Raw genomic sequence first — 9,585 nt, forward strand, 5'->3', positions numbered from 1 at the left:
GAAGAAACCCTGTATTTTGCAGAAGGATTTAATTGCAGGAGTGCTTAAAGCAGAAAGTTTTTTCTCCCACCCAACACTTCCAGTACGTTTGTGTTTTTTTTTGCTGCAGAGCCAAGTAAGTTCTTGTGACCTTTTGAAGCCAAGCTGTGTTTTCTCTCCTCTTGGTGCAGTGCTGCTGCTGATAGCCCTGGGCACATGGTGTTTGTGCACAGGGTGGAATGCAGGGGGTAGCCTGTGAAATTCACAGCCAAGTCCTCCCTGGAAGAGAAATGGCATAATCATGTTGGTGTGGTGCTGTCTCTGGGCAGGCAAGGTGACAGAAATCCTGGTAATGATCCCCACGTCTCCAGAGCTTCTCATACCTGAGCCAGTGCCTTCTTTGGGTGTAATTCTGTGTGCATTCTAAGTCAGTAGTTTTGGACTGAGCGTCAGAACAACTCTAGGAAGACATCTGAAAATGGTAACACAGTTTATCTTGCTTGTAATGTAGAATCCTGTTAGGTTACAGCAAAGCTCAGTAGTATTATTGCTAGCTGAATGTAGCTGGTGAATGGACTCTCTGGAATACTCTGAAAATCCTGTGGAAAACCCTCTCCAGATGGAAACATCATATTTAGAAACCAGTTATGTCTCTGTAGACAGAACTGTCTGTCAGTAAATCCTGGGTGACCTGAGCATCCGACACATGTTCCCCATTTTCAGAGGAATAAAGGTGGAAGTATTTCCTTTAAGAGTGACCATGTGGTTTCTGCAGCTGCCCCAGGCTGGAAGCCAAAGACAAGAGCTGCTCCTGTAGCAGTGGGACTCATGGTTTGCACACAGATCTCATCCTGGTGAGACAAAGCACTTGCTGAGCTGAAGGAGGCCAACAGGAGTCCCAGCTCAGTTCAGTTTAGTTCAAATGTAATTTAAAAGCAGAAAGGCTCTGAGGCTGTTGAGCCTTTTGTGAGGCAGAGAAGCATAAAGGATGTTTTCCCTTTGGAACTGGTGTAAGGCAGGAAATTTGCCTTTGCCCCTCTTGGGCTGCAGATAGATCCCCTTACCTAGAGCAATGTTCTGCTCAGTCCTTCCCTGGCCAGGACTCAGGGCATGAGAGAAGAGGGGAGCAAGTGTGGAGAGGAAAAGAACCTGCCCTTTGCAGCCTGGCTAAGTTCCTGGCAGATCAGGGCTCCTGACAGAGAAACCAGAGCTGCAGCCTCCCAGGGATTTACGTGCTGAACGTGGTAAGCAGGGGCTGCAACCCCCTGGCTGAGGGCAGTGCTGCAGCCAAAGTGTCACAGTGGTGTCAGAGCCAGGATTTGAAAAGGGAACCCAGAGATGTTTTGTGCATTGGTGCAAAAGAAGGGATCATTCCTCACACTCTCATCAAGCACAGCAAGTGAAATTTCCAAACTTTCCAGAACCTGCTTTTGAGAGCTGTGCCATGAAATGCAGATGGAAGAGGTGGTTGCAAATAACCCTGTGCTCCTCAGCTGAAGCTGTGCAGAAGATGGGAAGTCTCAGGGAGGCTGTGTGCTCTACTTGTTCCCAAAGAAGATATGGAAGAGACGGAAGCATCTTTTGCAAACTGGTACTTGCTGATTTAAAGATTAAGGGGAAATTAAATTGCAGGTGCTTTCACCATCTAAGGAGAAAGGCAATGCTCACTTAAAGAGTGTTCTTTGCAGCAAACATTAAATAGAGGTAGAAAACTAATATCAATTGCAAATATATATGTGTGTATAATATGTATAAAATATTTAGCCTCACTTTTGCTGTATTAAACATTTTGAATAAATAATTCCTGGCTGCAGTGGATGAAGCAGATGGGTCTGCTAAACTTCTGAAAAGTCACCATGATTTTCCAATGTCTGATTGTGTTTCTGCCTTGAACTGGCCTTGGGGTTCTGTTCAGAACATGCACCTCCACACAGGCAGAGGATGGAATTCATTTTACCCCATATGCTCATGATAATTTGTTGACTGCTGAAGAAAGATCCCCCAACAGAGGGGCCTTTGGTCCAATGTGTACAAGCTTCTGTGCTCTTGCTGTGTTTTCTATGTATGTGGCTAGAAACAAGTTGAAGTTATTAACTTGCTGTATTCCAGAGGGGAGGAATGAAAAACACCAGGAGGCTCTTAAAAAAAACCACTTAATCATTCTCATGATTCTTGAGGAGACTGAAGTACATAGTAGGCTTTGCAGGAGTCCACTTGCCTCAAACCTGTGTCATTCCTTCCATCCCTGAGCTGGGTGGCAAAGGGGAGACAACTGGATCCTTGAATCATGTCATTCTATCTGGCCATTGTGGTATTTTTGGGGTCCCCTGTCATTGGGAGGAGTGATGAATCTGACTCCATGTTCTTAGAAGGCTAATTTATTATTATATTATATTATATTATATTATATTATATTATATTATATTATATTATATTAAATTATGCTATACTAAAACTATACTAAAGAATAGAGAAAGATACAGACAAAAGGCTAAAAGATAATGATGAAAAACTTGTGACACTTTCCAGAGCCTCGGCACAGCTGGACCGTGATTGGTCATTAAGTCAAAACAATTCACATGAAACCACTAAAACAATGACCAGTTGGTCAACAATGTCCAAACCACATTCCAAAGCAGCAAAACACAGAAGAAGCAAATGAGAAAATTATTGTTTCCATTTTTCTCTGAGGCTTCTCAACTTCCCAGGAGAAGAATTCTGGGCCAGGGGATTTTTCCAGAAAAAATGATGGTGACAGGCCATTGAGCTCAAAGATGTTGGAGAGAAAAAGCAAAAGGCCCAGTGGCAGCACAGAGCAGCCACCCATGATGGAGCTTTATACACTGGGGAACCCCAGGTATCTGCTTGTCCAGTCTGTGTCCCTAGCAAATAAAAAAGAATTCACATTGATGGTGTTCATAAATGTCCATTATTAAATCTCCAGGTCACTGCAGCCATCATTATGTTTCCTATGCTCCTTTCAGAGAAGTGTCCAGTTAATGATGGGCCATTTGTTCAGCCTGGCTTGTCTCAATGCATTCTTTGGACTCTATATCATGGTTCTGTTCATGCTGAAGCCATCAGAGCTTCATCAGTTTTCTCAACACTGCAGCCTGAAGTCTGCCCTTATATGCCCACATAGGAATCTCCATGATCTCACTGAAAACCACATGAGGTGACCCAGGCCAGTTTCACAGAGCACACAGTTTTGTTTCCTCTCTGTGCCTAAACCAGCTGCCTTTTGGATCCCCTACTGTTCCCTTACAGCGCTGTAAAAGGTTTTCCTGGACAGAGCCAAGCTCCTGTGCCCCATCCCAAGAAGTACAGAACAGGGGGCTGAGGGCTAAAGGAATTTGGTACTATAAATTGTGTTTCTCAAGCTGATCATGAGCTCAAGGTTAAATATTATCCATAGTTCAAGTACTGACCATGTGAAACAGCAAACAGAAGCTCAGCCTTTTTATAGTGGTGCAGAAGGTATTTCATCACTAGAAAGCATTAAGATACTAAACATAGAAGGTGCCTGCAGCGCAGATTCCTGAATATATCTGTTTTTTCTAACTGTTGGTACACCAACCTGCTTTTACCAGTTTGTACATTATAGATGGGGACATAATGACACATCTCAAGGGGACAGACTCTCTTTACATCATATTTCATTCCATATAAATAAATGAAAAAGGAGAGGTAAAACTATGGATCTGCAATTTTTTTTTCCCCACAGGAACACAATAATGATAACAAGTCCATCTTCCCTGATGTTTAATTCCTTTTCTTTTTAATTGCTTAAGAAAGTGTGCCTGTACCTCATTACTCAAGGTGTGTGTGGGAGGTGAATGTATAGCAGACTGTAAAGCATGTAAAACTCATCAGTAGCAGTTTAGTACAAGCCTGAAGAGGAATTTGGAAGCCAGGAATTTTTGAGCTGTGATATAGCTTCGCCACTGGAGTGCTTTCAGGTACTGCCCATGTTTCATTTGTCATCTCTGGCCTCCAAATTCATCAAAGGAGAAATATTCTTTCCCTAAGAAGAATGCAAGCCACTGTGCCTCCATTGTGGATGTATTAAAGACAAACATTATTGTGTATGAAAATAGCAAATTCTTCAAGTTACAATTGTTTTAAGGTGAAATCAATAAGCATCATAACTCTGTCTGATTTCTGGCATTAAAGATGCAAAAAAAATATCGTCTAACTATTGGCTGTTTAGCTAACACTTGGGTAATATATACAGGCAATGAAGAGATAAGTGTTATACATTTAAGCCATTTATCAAATCTCTGATTTTCCTACTTGGAAACTAATGAAAAACTTTTTTTCAAGCTCTGGTGTACATTTCTAATGCCTCTTCCTTTCCTCCAAACAATCACATCAGTAAGATTCAATACCAAGATGTGCAAGAGAAAGGAAATAACAAGGTTGTTTTGTGAGCATTCACGAAGGAGGACAAAGGGGAAGGTTATAAATTCCTGCTCAGAGGTAAGACATGATGTGCAAGGCCCATCATAACACGACCTCCTCTCTCTAAATAGACTGCTGTATATTGCCTGCAAAAGAAAAGTAGTACATGCCAAATAATGCACTGAATAATTGTGATTTTGAATCTGTGAAGCAATTCTGAAGAATGGATTGTAAGGACTGCAGAATACTTCATTGTTGTGCCAAAAAAACCACACAACAAAAGCCAAGGAGAAGTGGCAAAGTTTAAAACCTTCTTCATTGCAAATAATCAACTATTTCCCATACATACAGTTATATAACAGAAGCAAACGATTTTATTGTGCTGTAGTTTGAGTTGGATCTGGATGTAAAGGAATTAATTGGATTTAATAAGTTGGACCTTGTTCAGTTCTCTAATAGCTGGTGCAAAGATGCAACTCTTGAGGGAAAAAAAACCCAAAACAAAGTCATAGCAAAAGTTTGGGAAGATAAATATGATAAACTTGGGAAAATGCATTTAACCACTTTCCATTTAACATGAGGTCTGATTTACACCATGGCCATTTCAAACTTTAATTGCACATGGCATGTGAGCAAGGTTTTTTCATTGTCTCCTCAAGATCAATGCTGTGAGCAGAAAGAAGCTTTGGACTAAGTTTAGTAGAGAAGTTCTCCTGTTGAGTCACAAGGTGCAGAAAGGACTCCCTGTCCTTCTAAACTCCTTCTCAGAGAGGAGTATGGATGTGGCTGGGTCCAATCCTAGTCCCAGACTTAGTCAAAGGGTTCTATAGATGCAATTGAATCTTTGTACAGCTTTGTTCTGTGGGATTAAGGATGGCAACCTTATTAATAAAAATATTAATTAATTAATTAATATTAATAAAATATTAATAAATTGATCGTTTATTTTATTGATGATTCTAGTGATAAACATTAGATAAAATACCCTAATCAGAATTATTTACTGCATAGTATAGACAGTTATAGTTACCAGCATAGTGCACTATTTCATGAGCAATATTGAAGCAATCATATTAAAGACAGTAGAATAATTATTAAGTAGAGACTGGATGTTACACTCCCATATCAACAACTGTGCGCAAATCTCTTTCACTTGGCCTTGAGGAGCATCCCCACTCACAGGAGAATCTCACAAATACTCTTAGAAAGTTTGTTAGAAGTCCCTGCCATTAAAATGTGGATAAAATTATTGACTCTTGATCAGATGTTTGTGTGCCAGCTCGGTCAGCTTAGCAGCATTTATCTCAGCAACTTTAGATAAATTATCAGTAACTATAACTATAACTATCACTCATTGGTTCCTGTATCAGTAATTTGCCTGCTGTGTCCTCACTGATGCCAGTTTCTGTCAGGAAACCTTGTTCTCCACATCCTCAGAATGTTTAACTTTGGGACTGATGAGTCAGGCTGGTCTCAGTGTTCTTCAACACCAAAAGCAGTTCAGTGTCCCTTCATTCTCTATCCACCACTGGTAACTCCTGCAAATAGGGTAAAGTTCCAGGTTTAACTCCTTGTAGTCAAAGCAACCTGCTATAATCAGTTGCCATTTAGACCCACAGTTTACTCATTTAAGGTCACTTGAAGGCTCATGTACATCAGGACAGGAACTTTATAATCAAATTCAGTCTGCAGATAGCCAGTGTGAGGTTTTCTGTCTGAGACTGGCCCACAGCTGGTTCTTTGGATGCCCATACACTCCTGTCAGTCACTGACAGCCTGGAGAAAGCATCCAGGTCCTTCTGCCTGGGTCACTGACTGGCTCTGTGGGGAACAGTCCTCCAGGCAAAGTGTCCTCCTGGCACATGGAGCTGGGAGGCTGAGCCATTTCCCTGGACTTGTCACTTCCCTGGGGTGTTCAGCAGGCTGTGCCTGGGCACTAGGACAGCCCTTGGGCCCTTCCTTCCTAAAGAGAAGGGTACAGAAACACCTCTGCCTTTCTGCTGAGGTCTGTGAACCAAGTGTTATTGGGAAAAAAGGTTCATATTCTGTAGGAATAGAGACTCCAAATTTAATTTTGCCTGAGGCATTTGGCCCCTTAGGGTGTTCCCCTTCCCTGACCTGGCTCCCAGCAGCCTTTAATGAAATCTCAGCCTTGTACTTTCTGACATTCATTGCTCAAAGCTACCCCTTCACCTTGAGACAGCCATACTGCAGGATTTGGGATGATCCCAGCATAATCCTGGTGTATTGTTTGTTTGCAAGGAAGGAGCAGATCTAAAATGCAGTTTGCTACTGTGCTACCTCAATGCCACCACTGTGATGAAATTACATGGGAACCACTGTGTGAAAGCCTCAAGGTCAGTCACAGAATCTTCCAGGCTATTTGGGCTGACAAATTCAGCAGCCCAGAAGAAGAAATCATGGCATTTAAACAAAAAGCATAAAATGAAATTAATACATCCAAATTGGTTCTCTTAATTTTGTGCCAATTTTCATGCTTCAAGTCATACTAGCTGTAAATTACAGCAGGAAATTGTGCAGAAATTGTATTAAATCTGAAAATCTGATAACTCCAGAGAGCTGAGGTTTTTAATGAATTGCCTTTCATTGTTTCAGTAGATAAAACATGAAGAGCCCTACCACAAAGACCCCAGCAGCCTGCAGTCAAAGGACTCCACCAACTTCCTCTGAGTTCAGCTAGTGATTGATTTACTGTGGTGAACCAAAGGTTGCTTCTACATCATGCCATTCATTACATTTTGATGTAGATTTGGGTGAGTTTGATGTGCCTCATTAGGCAAATCAGATACTGGGCTCTCACACACAGATGGATTCTCAAATGCTTCCCCAGGAAGTGACTGTGGAGCTCAAGGGCCCCGGGTGTGATCTCAAAACCAAATCAATTTTGAGATGTTTTGCAAAGTTTTGCTTGGAAAGCAAGGCAGGAGAGATGTGTAAGTATACTTACAGATGTGCAGAGGGAAAGAGGCTGAGTGGATAAACTGGCTGGAGCAGTGAGCCAAGATACAATGCTCCAGATATAATGCTCTAGAGGTTCTTCCTGTAACAACTGCTTCAGCTCTGCACATCCCAGGAATCAATATGTGCCGCCAGAGAACAAACAATAAATCTTGCAAGGTGCTGCAATAGCAGCTTGCTTAAAACAACATACATCCATGCTTAACAGCTTTGGAAAATTGGACCTCAAGGGCTCAGCATGGTTTGGGATTCATGGCTTAGTGAGTTTTGCTCTCTGTTCAATGGAGCCATTATTCAAGCCATGACAGTATTTTCCATTATGTATCCATGTGTTTGGAGCTGCTGAGAAAAGATCTCCTCCAGATGGAAATGTAGTGTGCAAACTATCCAAATGATATTTTTGGAAACAGCATTTGCAGAACAATTGTTTGGGACTTTGTAACAGGCCCTGATGAAAAAGTGACACTGGCTGGGAAAGGTTGACAGAAACAGAAGGGCTCCAGCCTACTCCTTGAGGACAATTATTTCCAAAAGACATTTAGAAAAGCAAGTTGGGGGTATAACTTGAAGAACTTTGGGGGTGAAACATTTATAGCTGAATTTTAATAAATGAAGAGATAAGCAGGTGCTGCTGTACTTAGCAGCCCAGGTCTATCCATCAGGAATCTCTGAGAAATGGGAAGGGGCAAGGCTTCAGGCTGACTCCTGTCAAACCTGGCATGAAGTGCTGGAAACTGGGGCTGGAAAAGTTGTGGAGAGGGTTGAACAAGACAACAGCTTCCTCAGCCTGCAGATTTCATAGACAGAGAGAGCATTCCTTAGGGTGTCCTTAAAAGCATCTTCTTCTAGGGGCTGAAAATATTGTGGATGAGAGAAAAAGGGTCTAGGGAGATCACAGTGGGATTTAAGCTGTGTTAAGCTGATACATTTTCTTGGAAAACAAGTGCTCTTTGTATCATTGTAAGTTAAAATGTTGGCATTTGCACAGCTTAGCTGGAATAAAAATTTATTTTCTTTATTGTCTGGAAAAGCATGAGGCTATTGCCATTTTAGGCTCTCTTTTGGGATGCTGGGAGTGGTCTTCTGAAATGGATTAACCTGTATTATGAATCAATTCCCTCACCATGCTTTTAAGATAAATGTAAAGGAAGAAGCTCCTTAGTGGAACCAGATATGTGAAATATTAGGAACTTCCAGACAAAGCACAGATACCAGTGACTGCCCCACAATAAAGCACATGCAAGATCACTCAAGAATTTGAACTGTATGAGAGGGGCTTGAGGTTGTCAATGTATAAATCTGGTTGTCAGTCATAGTCTGGTTTCTTTTTGTTTTAGAGTGATTTGTTTTGTCAATGTCTTGAGTACATTTGGACCTCTGAGTCCTTCCTGTGCCTCCTGTCTTTTTGGCTGCCACATTTGAGTAGACAACCAGGCTGAAACACTTGCAGACAATTATTTTATTTCCATGCATTTGTTAGCTTGGTGCAATTTCACACTGCCCCCTGAGTTTTTACTACAATTAAGTTAGAATTTGCCTCTCTGGGAGTTTGAAAACCCCATTCTTACAAATTTCTAGTGGAAAATAGAAACCAAATTTTTCCGCTGTCTTTCCTTTTCTGATTCATCTAACTTTATACAGAGGCTCATCACTGTGTGGAATCTGTGAATCTTTCATTGATTTCAGCTTCTTGATCAGCTCTCATCATCAGATTTCAACAGAAATGTAAGTGCTGAGGCTGGAAGTCTGTCACAGTTGCTTGAGGCTGGCTCGTTTTTCCCTTTGGCTATTTTCTAGAATATCTTCTTATACATAATGTATCTCTTTCTCTGTAGGCTTCTGTTTCACAGTTCTCCAAAGCCTTGGCTCTTCCTTGTCAATAAAGGTTGGCACACTTTCAATCACAGTGCTTTGGAGCTTTATTCTTTTGTGCTGAAAGAGTCACTGCTAGAAAATGCCTGAGGAAAGCACAGCTATATGTGATAAGGAAGGTTTATGTCATTAGAAAGGGAAGTTTATCTTAAATAGTGTTCTAATAATTAGGTTTTATTGGGTTTTGTTGTTTCTGCCCAAGAAGAGTCTAACAGCAGTGGTAGGGACTGAACTGGAAAACACAAATGGAAGTGCAGAAAGAAAATGGCATAGGTTTGCTCAGCTTGCTGGCAAGGGCATCAAGAAGTTGAAAAAGCAAATTTGGTCAATGTTTTCAGCTTTAGCAACAACTTA

This window comes from Ammospiza nelsoni, chromosome 4 (assembly GCF_027579445.1).
Source record: "Ammospiza nelsoni isolate bAmmNel1 chromosome 4, bAmmNel1.pri, whole genome shotgun sequence".
Lineage (NCBI taxonomy): Eukaryota > Metazoa > Chordata > Aves > Passeriformes > Passerellidae > Ammospiza > Ammospiza nelsoni.